Source organism: Bubalus kerabau, chromosome 12 (genome assembly GCF_029407905.1).
Source record: "Bubalus kerabau isolate K-KA32 ecotype Philippines breed swamp buffalo chromosome 12, PCC_UOA_SB_1v2, whole genome shotgun sequence".
NCBI classification, from domain to species: Eukaryota; Metazoa; Chordata; class Mammalia; order Artiodactyla; family Bovidae; genus Bubalus; species Bubalus kerabau.
This window is the reverse complement of record NC_073635.1, coordinates 16166891-16185619: the sequence shown is the minus strand read 5'-3', so window position 1 is coordinate 16185619 and position 18729 is coordinate 16166891.

Genomic DNA, 18729 nt, shown 5'->3' with positions numbered 1-18729 from the left:
TTCAAGTGCATAGCACAGATTCACTATTTTTATAGATTATACTGCACCTAAAATATTGGTTATATTCCCTGTGCTCTACAATATATCCTTGTAGCTTATTTTATACATAGCCGTTTGTTCCTCTTAATCCCCTATCCCTGTCTTGCCTCTCCTGGGTCATGCATTCCTAACTGACAGGGGTGAGAAATCAATTTAAAAGTGGAACAAATTATTTCCAGTAACTTCCAATCAGAGGGGTTCTGAGCAGGAGGTGTCTCCAGGTGGCTGAGCTCAGGGACTCATGTGATGTGGTGGGGAGGAGCTGGGTTTTGCGGGAGGGACACTGGGCCAGGTGAGAAGCAGAAGCTGGGGGCAGACACTGAAGGAGAAAGCACTGATGAGCTGGACACAGGGAGCAGGAAGGGCATGAAGGGAGGGAGGAGCGGCTTTTGTCGGATCACAGCTTGTGGCTGCTCATGGGCGCCTGGACCCCTTCGGGTCAGGGACTGATGGGCAGGCGGCTAGGCCCTGTGGAGGGTCTCGGTCTCTTCCAGCAGAGGGAAGGATTAACCTTCCACCTGGGCACCAGGACAATACTGAAACTGGACTTCTACGTTTTTACCCACCCAAGGCTCCCAATACCCTCTCACCCAGGACACGCAGAAGCCTCAGTCCGTCAACTCAAATTAAGGAAGACAAGGGTTTGTCCTTCCCAGAAACCTCAGAAATACTCTGGAGCAGAAGTGGGTTATGTGGATCTGAATGTGCCCACCAGCCCTGGGCACAGCTTGGGACGTGGCATGAAGCAAGGGGCTATTTCTTAAGGGCATGAGGGAATTCTTCCCCTCCCTTTCCACCTGGCCCAGGCTTCCCATATCTCTCCATGAAAACACGATCAAACACCACCATCTGTCTGATGACATCAGTTTCCTGCCAAACTCTTCCCATCTCTCTCTGCTCACCTCCCCCACTTCCAGCAACTGTCACCTCATGTCACTGACTGCTGCTTGCAGACCCCCAGCCTTCAGTACCACACCTTCAACTTGGGCGCCCTGACTGCAGTGTGGAATCTCCACGTCCAAATGGGAATTGTCAATGCTTTTCTCTGTTGTGCATGCCTGCATGCTCAGTCGCTTCAGTTCGTGTCCCATTCTTTCTGACCCTATGGACTGTAGCCCACGAGGCTCCTCTGTCCATGGGATTCTCCAGGCAAGAATACTAGAGTGGGTTTCCATGCCCTCCTCCAGGGGATCTTCCCGACCCAGGGATCGAACCCGTGTCTCTTATGTCTCCAGCATAGGTAGGTGGATTCTTCACCATGAGTGCCACCTGGGAAGCCCTTTCCCTACCAATCCTCAGTAAACAAATAAAAATACCCAAATCGTCATTTCGTTTTGGATCTTTCTTCTCCCTTATCCTCCATCAACTCAGTTCAGTCGCTCAGTTGTGTCCAACTCTTTGTGACCCCATGGACCATAGCACGCCAGGCCTCCCTGTCCATCACCAACTCCCTACTCATGTCCGTTGAGTCGGTGATGCCATCCAACCATCTCATCCTCTGTTGTCCCCTTCTCCTCCTGCCCTCAATCTTTCCCAGCATCAGGGCCCTTTCCAATGAGTCAGTTCTCCACATCAGGTGGCCAAAGGATTGGAGTTTCAGCTTCAACATCAATCCTTCCAATGAACACCCAGGACTGATCTCCTTTAGGATGGACTGGTTGGATCTCCTTGCAGTCCAAGGGACTCTCAAGAGTCTTCTCCAACACCACAGTTCAAAAGCATCAATTCTTTGGCACTCAGCTTTCTTTATAGTCCAACTCTCACATCCATACATGACCACCAGAAAATCCATAGCCTTGACTAGACAGACCTTTGTTGGCAAAGTAATGTTTCTGCTTTTTAATTTGCTCATCCTCCATATAGGTTACTAATTCTGGTTCTTTCTTTCTTCAGAACCTCTCTGATCTACTCTTCTTGTCCATTTCCATCTTAATTCTCAACTTCATCAGTTTACTCATTTAACAAGTACTTATGAAATGTCTCACATGTGACAAGCGGTGTGCCAGACAAGGGCCCAACACTGACTCCAAGCGCCAACCTGGAAGGAGGGGCAATCTGCCTATGGCTTCTTGCCCGGCAGCCTGGGGGTCTCCCTCCTGGGGGTCTCCTTCCTCCACCTTCCCCACCACTGATCCACCAGGCCAGGCAGCCTGAGCTTCTCCTGAAGTCATGTTCACACAAATTCTTCCCCAGGGCCTAGGAGTTTTAGCACTGCCACTGCTTCACAATTCTCACGTCTCCCTGGAACTTGTTACTCCATTTCTTGAAGAAGGCAATTCAATGCAGCGACAAGAAGAATTCTCCTGAGTCCTCTTAAGCATGTTTGCCCACAGAGTGATGCTGGGGAGCAGGAGGTCAGGGCTGTAAAAGCATGGAGATTTGAGAAAGGAGACACAGGGGACATGCTGACCGCCAGCCTGTACAGAACTGCCAGGTTCTGTAAGCTCAGTACTTGCACTATCAGAATGCAGTCATCTGGAGAATGCCAGCTAAGTTCCTTACTGATAAGCCTCCAATAAATTATAACATCATGGAATGAGTATTCAGGAAACAGGCCTATAGGGACCTCCCTGGTGGTCTCGTGGTTAGCACTCTGTGCTTCCACTGCAGGGAGCACGGGTTCAACCCCACGTCGGGGAACTAAGATCCTGCATGCCACAAGGTGCAGCCAAAGAGGAAAGAGAAAAAAAAAAATGGGCCTATAAACTACATCATTACACCGCTGCTTTTCCATCCTTAATATTTGGGCCCATGGGGCAGATGCCTATTTTTTTCCTTAAGCTGGTTTGACTTTCTGTCATTTGTAACCCAAACGGCCCACACTAATAAAATAATTAACATATGGATATTCTTTGACAGACTACAGTGTTTTACCCTTTACAGGAAGCAATGGAAGGTAGGCACTGTGCTGCACCCTTTGTAAGAAAGTGAAAGTGTTAGTCGCTCTTTGCAACCCCATGGACAGTAGCCCACTAGGCTCCTCTGTCCGTGGAGTTCTCTAGGCAAGAACAGTAGAGTGGGTTGCCATTCCCTTCTCCAGGGAACCCAGGTTCCCAAGCTGGGGATCAAACCTGGGTTTACTGCATTGCAGGCAGATTCTTTACCATCTGAGCCATCAGGGACATCCCACCCTTTATAAGGGAGAAATGCAAGATAGAGACTGGTTCCAAACGGCTGCAATTTGAGCCAGAGTTTCTGCCCCAGAACCTCTTCTCTCTTTTCTCCAATCCCCTTCTCATCTGTACGGGAAGTGACCTCACACATTTTCTGAGGATGGGTGTGGTTCATATTGCCTATACATGATCAACTGAAGCAGTGCAATTAGAAGCTATGCTCTCATTAATCATTAATTTGAATACTTCCACAGTCTGATTTATATATATCCTTCTAATTTCTTTCAAATTTTGGACAATGGGTCCTGAACCAAATGGCAAAATTCAAGACTCCAGGATGCAGAAGACACAGGAGACGTGGGTTTGATCCTTGGGTTGGGATGATCCTCTGGAAGAGGAAAAGGGCAACCCACTCCGGTATTCTTGCCTGAAAATTCCCATGGACAGAGAAGCCAAAGGGTTGCCAGGAGTTGGACATGATTGAGCAACTGTGCACACACACACAGACTTCCCTTTACACAGGTTTAGTCCAAGCCTTCAGGAAATCGCTAAATTCTCAGCCAGCACACCCCCTCCCCCTTCCTCTCTCCTTCCCCACTCGAGAGGAAGGAGCTATTTCTGCCCCCATTATCACATCTCTTTGCAGCCAAGTGAGGGGATGGTGCCAGGTGCCAGGAAAACTAGTGGAGGCTCCTGCAGGCCTGAGTGATGGGGCTTGCAGACTGCCTTCGGCAGTTTCTCTCGATGGATGCTTTACCCTGGGCTGACCCCGCTGCTGGCTCTCAACCGGATCCCGCTCTTTCCCACCATTTGAGCTCCGAGGTCAGTCCGCGTGTTTTCAGCCCGCCTGCTGGCTTTGCTATTCAACCTGATTTACATTGATTTGGCAAGTTAGCCCTCATGAGCATAACCGCCCTCTCCAAACCCAAAGTGGATTGTGTAGGTGTGCAGTCTCTGCATGGATAAATAACAGAGCTGTGCACTCGGTTCATGGTGAAGATGGAAGGCGGCACATAACTTTTCCAGCTAAGGTTTATGTTATAAACCTCATCCATGAAAATGTTCTCATATGGAACTCGTTCAGGGTGTGAGAAGCCAACTGGTGCACCAAAACAAACACGTGTCCAGGCTCCTTGCTACCCACTGAGGTGAGGGACTGCCCAGCTCAGAGGTATCCAAGTCTCCTTGTGTGTCACGAATGCCAACTACAGCACCAACCCAGTGAGAACTCTGAGCATCACACCCCTTCCATTCTTCACCACTGTGGACCCCAAGGTGTCTAGGACTTAAGGGTATGACTGGAAGTGCCTGCCTTCCAAGGAGTGACCAAGAAAAGGCGTTTTCTCCACCTGTTCTTAGTACTCACATCTCTTAGCTGCGTGAGTCAAGAGGAAGTCAGAGCCGACACTGAAGGAACTGAAGGACCTAAACTCCCAGATGACTGGTGTGTGGAGGATAAGGTTATGCCCACTGGGCAGTGGGGAGACAAGCATTTCCTCCCCGCACTGTTTACCTCACCCCCAGGAGTGACTTGGGGGACCGACTCGCCCACTCCAGAGGCCCTGCTGGGGGTTAGGGAGACATGGCCCTGGGGTACCTGCACCCACAGGGTTCCACACCAGATTGCAAGGCTTGAGGGCCAGTCAATATTTACCTTTGTTTTACCTCAAACTGGAGTTACTCTTCTGCCTGTTTGATAAAAGCGATTGCCATGATCCAATACTGGATTCCCTAGGTCTTCTGCTCTTCACCCTTGTTCACGGTTTTGGCCACTTCCTGAGAAATGGCTACAAATGAAAGCTGCCAAGTGCAGGTTACCTCTGTCATTTAGCGACACTATCTCTGGAAACAGGAAGTGTGAAAGCGTTAGTCACTCAGCCATGCCCGACTCTTTGAGACCCCATGGACTTTAGCCCACCAGACTCCTCTGTCCATGGAATTCCCAGGCAAGGATACTGGAGCGGGTCGCCATCTGTTTTCCCAGGAGATCTTTCCAACACAGGGTACGAACCCAGGTCTCCTGAACTGCAGGCAGGTTCTTGACCATCTGCGTTAGCAGAGATTCAACAACAAACACTTTTGAACACATGTTACAGGGCAGACACTGGACCACAAGCAGTGTACGCTCTCATCCAACCCTTGCGCCCGGGGGGGCGGCGCTATTCTCTTCTTGGGGCCTCAGGTGAGCGTAGGAGGCTTCTGGTCAGTGTGTCCTCCTCCTCTGGTCCTCAGGGTAGGTTGTGATGCCTACAGAGCAGACAACACTGCGGTCTCTCAGGAAAGCTGGAAACTTCTCTTCAAGCCCTCCATGGCCAGGAGAGCACAACCACCCTTATTTGTTTCTGGGTTGAAAACTCTGACGACTGCAACTGTTTCCAGATCTGGCTGATCATTAGAAGGAACTGTGGAACTTCATTAAAATATGAAGCAACATCCCCACTGCAAGGGGTCTGTCTCAGTTCTCCGGTAGCCCCCGGCAGTCTGCACCTGGCATGTCATCCCCATCCCCAATGATTCTGAGGACTATGGAGTCCCCGCCCAAGGTCACAGGTGTGAGGACTTGAACCAAGGCCACAGACACGGAGCCCAGAACCAAGATCACCTCTGAAACTGACTGAGACCCTTTGTAACCATTGTCAAAAGCCCCTTGATCATCACTAGCAAGGTTCAGTTCAGTCGCTCAGTCATGTCCTCTTTGCAACCCCATGAATCGCAGCACGCCAGGCCTCCCTGTCCATCACCAACTCCTGGAGTTCACCCAGACTCACGTCCATCGAGTCAGTGATGCCATCCAGCCATCTCATCCCTCTGTTTTCCCCTTCTCCTCCTGCCCCCAATCCCTCCCAGCATCAGAGTCTTTGCCAATGAGTTAACTCTTCACATGAGGTGGCCAAAGTACTGGAGTTTGAGCTTTAGCATCATTTCTTCCAAAGAAATCCCAGGGCTGATCTCCTTCAGAATGGACTGGTTGGATCTCCTTGCAGTCCAAGGGACTCTCAAGAGTCTTCTCCAACACCACAGGTCAAAAGCATCAATTCTTCGGCGCTCAGCCTTCCTCACAGTCCAACTCTCACGTCTATACATGACCACAGGAAAAACCATAGCCTTGACTAGACGAACCTTTGTTGGCAAAGTAATGTCTCTGCTTTTGAATATGCTATCTAGGTTGGTCATAACTTTCCTTCCAAGGAGTCAGCGTCTTTTAATTTCATGGCTGCAGTCACCATCTGCAGTGATTTTGGAGCCCCCCAAAATAAAGTCTGACACTGTTTTCACTGGTTCCTGACCCCAAATCAGGCAAAAATGCCCCTCCCGGTACTCACCCTATAGTGCTCTAACCACTGCCACCCTCCAATAGGAATTTCTTTGTCTTGAAGCTATAAAAATTGGCTCCTAGCCCACGAAAGGCGTCAGCTCTCCCTTGAGCTGGCCTGCTGTTCTAACAGCATCCCGTGACTCTCCCTGGTCACGTCGATCCACTGCATTCATTTGCAGCACCTTCATTGTCCCTGCTCTCTGTCCTTAATAAACCCACTCCCTTCTGAAATGCTCTGTCTGGACTTTTCCAGCCTGTACTCAGACTGCTACAATGACTAGGTGGGTTTGAGAATCCAGGGCTGGAGAGGCCATGGGGCTGGGGATGGTTCACCTCTGTGCCTTGTGTCTGTAGAGTGGGGACAGAAAGAGCCGTTACATTGAGATTTCAAAGCACTTTTCGGCGCACACTTGTTCGGTCCCTAAGCCGTGTCTGACTCATTGAGACTTCCTGGATGACAGAATGACAGGATACTCTCCTCCACTATTTCCCAGAGCTTGCTCAAACTCATGCCCATCGAGTCCGTGATGCCATCCAACCATCTCAATCTCTGTCGTCCCCTTCTCCTCCCACCTTCACTCTTTCCCAGCATCAGGGTCTTTTCCAATGAGTCAGCTCTTCCCATTTTGTGGCCAAAGTACTGGAGCTCCAGCTTCAGCATCGGTCCTTCCAATGAATATTCAGGGTTGATTTCCTTTAAGATTGACTGTTTTGATCTCCTTGCAGTCCAAGGGACTCTCAAGAGTCTTCTCCAACGCCACAATTCAAAAGTATCACTTCTTTGATGCTCAGCCTTTTTTATGGTTCAACTCTCACATCTGCACAGGACTACTGGAGAAACCATAGTTTTGACTATACAGACTTTTGTCAGCTAAATGATGTCTCTGCTTTTTAATACACTGTCTAGGTTTATCATAGATTTTCTTTCAAGGAGTAAGCATCTTTTATTTCATGGCAGCAGTCAATCACCATTCACAGTGATTTTGGAGCCCAACAAAGTCTCTCACTGTTTCCATTGTTTTCCCATCTACTTGCCATGAAGTGATGGGACTGGATGCCATGATCTTAGTTTTCTGAATGTTGAGTTTTAAGCCAGCTTTTTCCACTCTCCTCTTTCAGCCTCATCAAGAGGCTCTTTAGTTCCTCTTTACTTTCTGCCATTAGAATGGTATCATTTGCGTATCTGAGGTTGTTGGTATTTCTCCTGGAAAATTTGATTCCAGCTTGTGATTCACCCAGCCCAGCAATATACTCTGCATATAAGTTATATAAGCAGGGTGACAACATACAGCCTTGTCATACTCCTTTCCCAATTTTGAACCAGTCTGTCGTTCCATGTCCAGTTGTAACTGTTGCTTCTTGACTTGGATACAGGTTTTTCAGGAGGCAGGTAAGGTGGTGTGGTATTCCTATCTCTTGAAGAATTTTCCATGGTTTGTTGTGATCCACACAATCAAAGGCTTTAGCACAGTCAATGAAGCAGATGCTTTTTTAGAATTCCCCTGCCTTCTTCAACAGATGTTAGCAATTTGATCTCTGGCTCCTCTGCCTTTTCTAAAGCCAGTTCGTACACCTGGAAGTTCTCGGTGCACACACTGCTGAAGCCTAGCTTGAAGGATCTTGAGCATAACCTTGCCAGCAAGTGAAATGAGTGCAACCATACAGTAGTTTGAACATTCCTTGGAATTGCCCTTCTTTGGGATTGGCATGAAAACTGACCTTGTGCGAACACAAGGATCACCTTAACCTTCCCAGAACTAGGACTCAAATACTTTAAAATTATTGCTGATAGTGCGAGTGAAATGGTCCTTTATTAGCTGGATCTTCATGTAAGCACATCACCTTCTCTTCCATCGGTTGAGCAGTCTCCGTTCTTTTGTCTGTACGTGGGAGTCATAGGAATTTTAAACTGTAAAGTGCTTTCCTCAGAGTTTCCACTATTACCTGAGGCTCACTGGTGGATGGTCCCCAGTGCCCTCTCTTCAGCTGGGACTCCAGGCACAGACTCTCCTCCACAGAGAGGAACGCCCTGGGGCGGGGGCCCAGGGTTCCTGAGTGTCTTGCAGAGGGCACCTTTCGCAGATGCTCAGCTAGCGGACCTGCCTCCTTGGGAAGCCCCCCCGTCCCTGCACGGGAGGGGGCTCTGTTGACACACATGCTTCTGTCTGCTGGTCAGATGAGGGGTAAGCGGGCAGCAATCCGACTTCTGTAGGAAATCTGCAGAGAGGACCCAGAGTTCAGTCAGTCAGCTGTGAGAAGCTGAGCCAAAAAGTAGTGGGAAAGTGAGGCTGGAGTGGAGGATAAAGCAAAGTACAAGCAGCACTTCTGGGGGTACACAGACCTCTGGAGCCAGGGCAGCCCACAGAGCTCAGGAGGCAGGCAGACCAAAGGCAGAGACCTCGTGGCCCAAGATGGAGGGAAGAAGGGCATGCCCCGCCCCGCTCCCTGAGGGCTGTTCTTGCTTCCTCTGAGCCAACTCGAGTGGATTTCTCCCTCTTACAACCCAAGAGCACAGGGTAGGGCGGAGTCTGGTGAGGGCTGGGGGACGGAGGAGCCTTTCCAGGAGCAGGCAGGATGTGCAGAGACAGGTGGGCCCACAGTGGGGGGCCGGTGATGCTGCGAAGCCAGGTAGCGAGTGGTCTTTTCCTGGAACACACACACCTGTCTAGAGCCTTGCCATCTGTTCACAGCAGGATGGCGATGTGTACAACTCAGCATGCGTGTTGTAGCTGGTCTGTGCTATGGGCAGAAGCTCGGAATGAGAACGGTAAACCCCTCTCCAGTCTCACGGCAGGTGAGACTGACAGGCCAGCTCAGCCAGGCCCATGGTTTAGAAACACCGAGTCTTAAAGCCAGACATGACGTCGGAGATCAACTTGACCAGCTTCTCACCAAGTACAGACACCCACTTCCACTGAGCAGTCTCCATGCAGCCACGTCCCTAAACCACAAGTTTCTCCACCCCAGAACACTTGTGATGACCACCTGAAAGCACCTGGCAAGAATAAGTAATCAGACATGATGGAGAAGGTGAACTCTGGTTTGACTTCCTGTCCTCTCTCCAAGTTTGTTCCTAACACACATGATCCCCGAGCATTGACTGACACACTCAATTTTTTTTCATGAGATCATGAAACTAGTTGGGCCCAACAGCTAAGTGTTCTTTCGTGTCCCTTCCCAGTTGGTTACTGGGTTTCTGCCTGCAACAGCATTAGACTCGATACATCCACACACAGCGGTGTTCCCGTTTCAGTGTACCAGGCCTGCAGGCATGGGTCTGTGGGCTTCGGACAAATCTGTGTGTAGATGGTTAACAGGATGCAGTCTTGGAGCTGGCTGACATGCTGTTGAGGTTTCACTTGGCAGTGCTGAGGGTGACTTAAGAGTTTTATTTTCTAAGAAGATACATAGCTGGGTGAGTAATAAGGGCTCACAACCTCCAGAAACTGCATCCGAACGCGTCCATTTGCCTGTGTTCATGGGAAGCCTGGCTCGCCCAGCATGGCAGGAGTCCTTTGATCTCCTCTCAGACAGTGGGCTCAATGCAGGGATCGGGCTCCTCACCCCGAGGCACGAGAAAGTGCACATTGTGGGGCTGACATTAGCTGGAGCTTCAGCTCAAGCTGCCTCGAACTCTAGCCTCAGCTTTTCCACAGTCCCATGGAGACAGTCGAGAATCTACTTTAGTTCGCTCTGCTTTCCAAACAGATCTCCTACCTTCCCTACTACGGTAGGAAGTAATCATTCAAAGTTGCTTTCTCATAACATTCAGCAAATTAAAGAAGTGATAGGTTTCTCTTTGTTCAGTGACACTCATCTTCCCAATGTACTGTGGGCATATGGGCTTCCCAGATGGCTCTGCTGCTGCTGCTAAGTTGCTTCAGTCGTGTCCAACTGTGTGTGACCCCAGAGACGGCAGCCCACCAGGCTTCCCCGTCCCTGGGATTCTCCAGGCAAGAACACCGGAGTGGGTTGCCATTTCCTTTTCCGAAACATGAAAGTAAAAAGTGAAAGTGAAGTCGCTCAGTCATGTCCGACTCTAGCGACCGCATGGACTGCAGCCTACCAGGCTCCTCCATCCAAGGGATTTTCCAGGCAAAAGTACTAGAGTGGGGTGCCATTGCCTTCTCCACCAGATGGCTCAGTGGTAAAGAATTTGCCTGCCAATGCAGGAGACGAGGGCTTGATCCCTGGGTCAGGACAATCCCCTGGAGTAGGAAATGGCAAACTGCCCTAATATTCTTACCTGGGAATTCCCATGGACAGAGGGGCCTGGTGGGCTAGAGTCCATGGGGGTCATAGAGAGTCAGACAAGACTGAACAAGCACACGCAAGCATAAGTAACTTTGTGGGTCCTCTCCCAGTGGACTGAATTCAAGGCCTTCATTGTTGCACATAATGGGCACTTTCTTCCCTTTGGGGGATGGAACTGACCTCTGTTAATCCTAGGAGAACCGGTGAAGGCAATAGGGCAGGCCTCTCTCCAATACTCTAAATGGTACTGTCCTAATTCTCAGGTCCTTCCCTGACAGAAGTGATCCACAGATACCTGGGGCTTGCAATGCAGGATGAGGTTGAAGCCGCACTCGGCTCCCCCCCCTGCAGCTGCTCAGGTGGCACCTAGGACGCAACAAGTGACATTCAGTAAGAGTCTGATGAAGTCCAGGCTCTCTCCCACATTTAGTCCTCGAGGGAGAGGTTCTTCCTTGACGGGGAGACTTGAGGTATTCTCTGACCCCTACACCCAATGGGGTACAAATGGAGTATCTTTTAAGTTATTTCATAAAAGGTATGCTCTCCTTTTAAAATATATGCAGTGTAGCAAGGAATTTCCAAGGTGGCGCAGTGGTAAAGAAACCAACTAACAACACAGGAGATGCAGGAGACATGGGTTTGATCCCTGGGTCGGGAAGATCCCCTGGAGTAGGAAATGGCAACCCACTCCAGTATTCTTACCTTGAAAATTCCTTGGACAGAGAAGCCTAGCGGGCTACAGTCCATGGGGTCACATAGAGTCAGACATGACTGAGCATGAGCATATATATATATACACACACACACATTCAAATATTCGTCATTATATACTATCATTATAAAAATACCATCCCTCTCATGATGGAAAGCCATCCCTCAGCACCTCTGAGGACTGGTTCCAGGAGCCTCCTTGGATACCAAAATCTGCGGCTGCTCAAGTTCCTTATAAACAAGGGTGCGGTACAATGAACACTGATAAGACAGGTCTGACTGTATGCATGTGAAGAGAATCCCCCTTGCCCTCTTCCCTAGAGGTTGCCCAGTTAAAAGAGTTTAGTGTGTTTTCTGACTTTATATACGTGTGCTCATGCAGAAATACATATTTTTCTCCGCTTTTAATAGAAACGGATCTTACTATGAAGACTGTTATGAAACTCGCTTTTCACTCTCGAGAATACTGAGCTATCTCCAGGGCACTGCATTTATGTGTCTCATGGTTTAACTGTTGCAGACACTCCATAATACAGATGAGTCAAAGTTTAACCGTCCTTTGTTGATGGATATTTTTCCTAGTTTTCATCCTGCTTAATTTTCCAAAACCAGGGGTATTGAGGGATATTTTATATGCAGTAAAATCCATCCTTTTAAATGTGCAGATTATGTTTTAAGAGTCATGTAACCACCACCATGATCATAATTTCCATGACTGCAAAAGTTCCCTTGTGTCTCTTTGTAGTAAACCTCATGTACCCTCAATACCAGGCAAATACTGGCCCATTTTTATCTCCCTAGTTTTCCTGTTTCCAGAATGTCATACAGTTGGAAGCATATAGTATATCACCCCCCCTACCAACTCCTTCTTTCACTTGGCACAAGGGATCAGAGATTCACCCAAATGGCTGTATCACTCAGTCCTTCACTTTCATTGCTGAGTGAGCTGTATTCATTCACTGTCTACACTAGTTTATCTAGTCACCAGCTGGTGGACATTTGGGTGGTTTCCAGTTTTTGGCAATTAGGATCAAATCTGTTTAAACATTTGTGTACAGGTGTTTTGTATGTACATATTATTTTCCTGGGTAAATACTTAGGACTGAGATTGCTGGGCTATATGGTGGTATGATTAACTTGCCAAAAAAATGCCATACTGTTTTTCAGCATGCCTAAATACTTCTGTATTCCCATGAGGGATTCTCATGTGAGAATTTCAGGTGCTGTGCATGTCAGTACTTGGTGCTGTCAGGTCTCCAGAATTTTAGCCGTCTTGGTAGGTTTGTAACATTATTTTGTGGTGGTTTTAATTTGCATTTCCCTTGACTATGCCAAAGCCTTTGACTGTGTGGATCACAAGAAACTGTGGAAAATTCTGAGACAGGAATACCAGACCACCTGACCTGCCTCTTGAGAAACCTATATGCAGGTCAGGAAGCAACAGTTAGAACTGGACATGGAGTAACAGACTGGTTCCAAATAGGAAAAGGAGTATGTCAAGGCTGTATATTGTCACCCTGCTTATTTAACGTATATGCAGAGTACATCATGAGAAACGCTGGACTGGAAGAAGCACAGCTGGAATCAAGATTGCCAGGAGAAATATCAATAACCTCAGATATGCAGGTGACACCACCCGTATGGTAGAAAGTGAAAAGGAACTCAAAAGCCTCTTGATGAAAGTAAGAGAGGAGAGTGAAAAGGTTGGCTTAAAGCTCAACATTCAGAAAACTAAGATAATGGCATCTGGTCCCAACACTTCATGGGAAATAGATGGGGAACAGTGGAAACAGATGTCAGACTTTATTTTTTTGGGCTCCAAAATCACAGCAGATGGTGAGTGCAGCCATGAAATTAAAAGACGCTTACTCCTTGGAAGGAAAGTTATGACCAACCTAGATAGCATATTAAAAAGCAGAGATATTACTTTGCCAACAAAGGTCCGTCTAGTCAAGGCTATGGTTTTTCCAGTGGTCATGTATGGATGTCAGAGTTGGACTGTGAAGAAAGCTGAGCCCCAAAGAATTGATGCTTTTGAACTGTGGTGTTGGAGAAGACTCTAGTGAGTGCCTTGGACTGCAAGGAGATACAAGACCAGTCCTGGGTGTTCACTGGAAGGACTGATGCTGAAGCTGAAACTCTAGTACTTTGGCCACCTCATGCGAACAGTTGACTCATTGGAAAAGACTCTGATGCTGGGAGGGATCGGGGGCAGGAGGAGAAGGGGATGACAGAGGATGAGATGGCTGGATGGAATCACCGACTCGATGCACATGAGTTTGGGTGAACTCCAGGAGTTGGTGATGGACAGGGAGGCCTGGCGTGCTGCAATTTATGGGGTCGCAAAGATTCGGACATGACTGAGCGACTGAACTGAACTGAACTGAATGACCAACAAGGTTGAGCAGCTTTTCAAGGGCTTCTTTGTAGCTTCTTGGTGAAGTGTATGTGTATAGTCAATGCTCACTTTTAAATTGGGTTGTTTTGTTATTGAGAGACCTTTATACAGTCTAAATATAAGTATTTTATTTGTATTTTATAAATATATACTCCTCTACAGAATTTTTTAATTTTGGCTGCTCTTGGTCCTTGTTGCTGTGTGGGATCTCTGGGTGCAGCAAGCGGGGGGGACGGGGGCTCTTCATTGTGATGTGTGGGCTTCAGTGGCTGCAGCATTTGGGCTCAGTAGTTGTTGTGCATGGGCTTAGTTGCCCCAAGGCATGTGGAATCTTCCCAGACCAGGGATCCAATGCATGTCCCCTGCATTGGCAAGTAGATTCTTAACCGCTGGACCATCAAGAAGTCTGTCTATAGAATTTTCTGTCTCCCTTTCAACATCACTGATGAGAAACCAGTATTTATTTCTGAAGTGCTATCAGCAGCTTCATGCTATACTGGTCTCTTTGGAGATGCACATGTGACAATGTTAAGAGAACACATGGCTGAATGAATGCTCCTTAATGTCTCAGCTGTGTCCCGGGGGTGAGGAGAAGGTCATCAGTGGTCTAGAGGGGGAACTGCGCAGTAGGCTGACTTAAGGAAGGGATTCATTTGAGAACTCTTTTGGATGCCTAGCATCCCATCATATGTGACTTCTGCAAAGCTCACCTTTTCTATTTCCACTGAATTAACAAAGATTCCTTAACAGTGTTGACAGCTCAGACACAGCTGTATTCATCCTGTTTCCATTCTCTGTTCTCGAGTCCCGATATTTACTGTTCATGGGCGAGCATGATAGGCTGTGCTTGCCTCTGGAAATCTCAGGTGTTTTGACTTTACTATTTTTAATTGAAATATATCTGATACAGAAACACTGTCAAGGAATACAACATGATTTGACAATTTATATATTGTGATATAATTGCCAATGAAGTATAGTTAGCTCTTCTATAATGTAATGACTTCTTCTGTTGTGGTTTAAGTGAGATATAGTCTCTGAGCAAGTTTGATGATTACTGTTAATAATACAGCAGTGTTGTCTTTACTCATTGTGCTCCTCAGGACTTATTTACTACTAGTTCCAAGTTTGTGTCCTTCAGCAACATCTCTCCTATCCCATCCTTAACCTCTGGAAAGCACCACTTTTCTGTTTTCACTAGTTTAGCCTTTTTACCTTCCACAGGTATGTGACAGCATATGCATTTGTCTCTGACTTATTTAGCACAATGCTCTCATGGTCCGTCCACGTTGAAAATGGCAGGATTTCTTTCTTCTCATGGCTGAATACTATCCCATCGCATAACATACGTATACTACATCTTCTCTATCCATTCATCCACTGATGGCCACTTATGCTGTTGCCATCTCTTGGCTGTCGGGAATCATGTTGCAATAAACATGGGAGTGCGCATATTTCTTTGAACTCCTGTCTTCATTTCCTTTGGGTATATACACACCCAGAAGTGGGATTTCTAGATCATACAGTAGTTCTATTTTTAACTTTTTGAGGAACCTCAGTATTGTTTCCCATAAGGGCTGAGCCAACATATTTTCCACCAACAGTGCACAAGAGGTGCCTTGTCTCCATGTTCTCACCAACACTTACCTCCTCCTTTCTTCAGGACGCCACCCTAGCGGGTGCGAGCTCACAGCACACTGTGGCTCTGACCCCCATCTCCCTGATGAGTAGTGGTGCTGAGTATTTTTTCATGCACCTGTTGGCCATTTGCATGTCTTCTTCCGGCCACTCCAGATTTTTCACCTGCAAACGGTAAGCCAGGCCAAACACCCACTAGTGGCGGCTGCTGCTACTGCTAAGTTGCTTCAGTCGTGTCCGACGCTGTGCGACCCCACAGACGGCAGCCCACCAGGCTCCCCTGTCCCTGGGATTCTCCAGGCAAGAACAGTACAGTGGGCTGCCATTTCCTTCTCCAATGAATGAAAGTGAAAAGTGAAACTGAAGTTGCTCAGTCGTGTCCGACTCCCAGCGACCCCATGGACTGCAGCCCACCAGGCTCCCCCGTCCCTGGGATTCTCCAGGCAAGAACACTGGAGTGGGTTGCCATTTCCTTCTCCAATGAATGAAAGTGAAAAGTGAAACTGAAGTTGCTCAGTCGTGTCCGACTCCCAGCGACCCCATGGACTGCAGCCCACCAGGCTCCTCCGTCCATGGGATTCTCCAGGCAAGAGGACTGGAGTGGGCTGCCATTGTCTTCTCCACTAGTGGCGGCTAGTCATCACAAAATGAGGAAAAGGATAAATAGAGAAAGCTCTACTTCAGCCTCAGCTCTTAGGGAGGCCCTCCAGGCCAACTAGGAGTAATTGGGCTTCAAAAAAGGAGTCATTGGACCCTATTTATTTCTTATTCCCTACCTTCTTTATTGATTAGCATTTGCAGTGGTGACAAATGACTGGGACCTCAAACCCCTAACACACAATTCATTAAAAGTTGGTTTGGACTGAAGCACCTTAGCACACGCACACACACATGTTGTAGGGTTGTTGTCAGGATTACATGAGTTGAAAGAAAGTGAAAGTGTTAGTTGCTCAGTTGTGTCCCACTCTTTGCAACCCCATCGACTGTAGCCCACCAGGCTCCCTGTCCGTGGGCTTCTCCAGGCAAAACTACTGGAGTGGGTTGCCATGCCTTTCTCCAGGGAATCTTCCCCATCCAGGGATGGAACTGGGTCTCCCGAATTGCATTTTGTAGGGCTGTTGTCAGGATTACACGAGTCATAGGAGTCAAATGCCTAGCGGAGTGTCTGGCACACAACAAGAGTTCAGTAAACAGTTTAAAGTGGAAGCTACAGCATTGAAAAAGTCCTTTTCTAATTTAGATGATTTCCAACAAAATCAGAGAGAAGCTGTTAATTTTCTTATGATAAACCATCAAAGACTTATACTGTCGGTCTGTCGGGTGTTACATTATGCTACTGTGTAATCAATGGTGGCACCTGCTCAAAGTAAAGGAAGTAGGAAGAAGCAAGCATGGGAGTAGGAGAAGAAGAGTAATGCTACAAAGTGATCTCTGATCCCTCCTCTTACATGCTATGAAAAAGATATTAGGCTTAGGAGCATGTGCTGAACTGTCAAAGCAATGAAAACCTAACCAAAAAGATACTCAGCTTGTCACCTCTTGGACCATCACACAAATGCCACGGAAAATGGCCAATACAGTGAGCTGAATGGCAAGCTCTCAGCAAGTGAAGTCTGAACGAAGGCAGCTACCTTTCAGCTGGTGCCATAGCTAGTGTCCTCCCGTCACATTCCACTTCATCCTGGACGCCCATGGAGCTCGAGGAGTCCACTCTAACGCTGCACACCCTACGTGGGCACTTGCAATATAACAGGGATTATAAGTTAGCAAGAGGAGCCTGACTTTAAAGGAGATGATGTAACCGTTTTCTGTGGGTCAGGAAGGGCTGGGTGTCTGGATTCAGGCAGGGGATGCCAAAGACCACTGGTCGCCACTTTGATCGCCTTTTTCCTGGTTTGGAGGTAAGACGAGGGGGAGTGGGGGAGACTCATGGGCTTCTGGGAAGGTATACTCTAGCATTCACTTTATCCCAAAAGGGCAAAATTCTCCTAAAGAAGGACTGGTACTCATGATAATATGTCGGGCAGGAAATGGTTCTATAAAATGGACATCATCTACTTCTCAGCACTAATTCTTTAAACGAGATAGTATTTTAGAGCATTTGATACATTGCCAGGCACTGTTTCCTCTTATTTTCATTAATATGTACCAATGGTGATGAAAACGGCTTCAAAGAAAATGTGACCACAGACCATCAGGAACAACTGTACCTCTACTGAAATCCAGGAGAGCTGCTTCTGATACCATAGAGCTAAACTGGTTCATTTTTTAAAGATGTATCACTTTGGATGCTACTGGTAACATGTGATTTCAAATCTTTCCAATGCCAAGCAACCACAATCTTTACTACATTTTGTCAGCTAAAATATCCCCAAAGTGTGTGCACTGGTTGAGTTTAACAATCTCACTGATTACATATGGCCTTCCTGTTGTCTTACGATGGGACATCTTACCCGGTGTATATCTCCCTCATCAGCCTTCCTCTCTCGCCATCTCACAGTGGTTATAAGGGTTTAGGATTTTTGGCTGCCAAAACCATGTTTATCAGAGAAAGAGGGTCCTGAAATAAAAGAAAAAGGGAACCTAGGTGGAAGAGAGAATCTCCTTCTTGACCAACAGCTGTCTTTTTGTACTAAATGAGAAAGCAATTTCAAAAAATTAATCAGGAATGGCATCAGTCTACCACCTATTCTACTGAATAGATAATAAATATTTAAGAGGTAAGATAGTGTCAGTGTGATAAGGTACAAGGTAAGTAAAACAAGCTTAAGAACCAAGTTGGCAGAAAATAACCACAGCGCAGCTTTAGATGAGACAAAGCCGCCCTGGCGACTCTACCGGCAGCACGTTGTGGCAGGTGCGGCCCCTACAGACACAAGAGGCAGGTGGAGGAGACACAAGTCGGTTTCAGAGCGGTGTCATACATCCAAGAAGACAAGGTTAGGGGGAAGAACGGCAACTCACTCCAGTGTTCTTGCCTGGAGAATCCCAGGGACGTGGGAGCCTGGTGGGCTGCCGTCTCTGGGGTCGCACAGAGTCGGACACGACTGAAGCGACTTAGCAGCAGCAGCAGCAGCATATACTGTGAACAAAGCAAGTAACAGGTGCCCAGAATCCTCAGCTATATACAGATATGTCACACCATTACCCATCTGCTTGCTTACACTGAGCCTGAAGCAGCTGGGAATTGAAAGGTAACGGAGGGATGTCCCTGGTGGTGCAGCGGTTACAGCTCCTATGCAGGGGGTGTGGGTTCGATC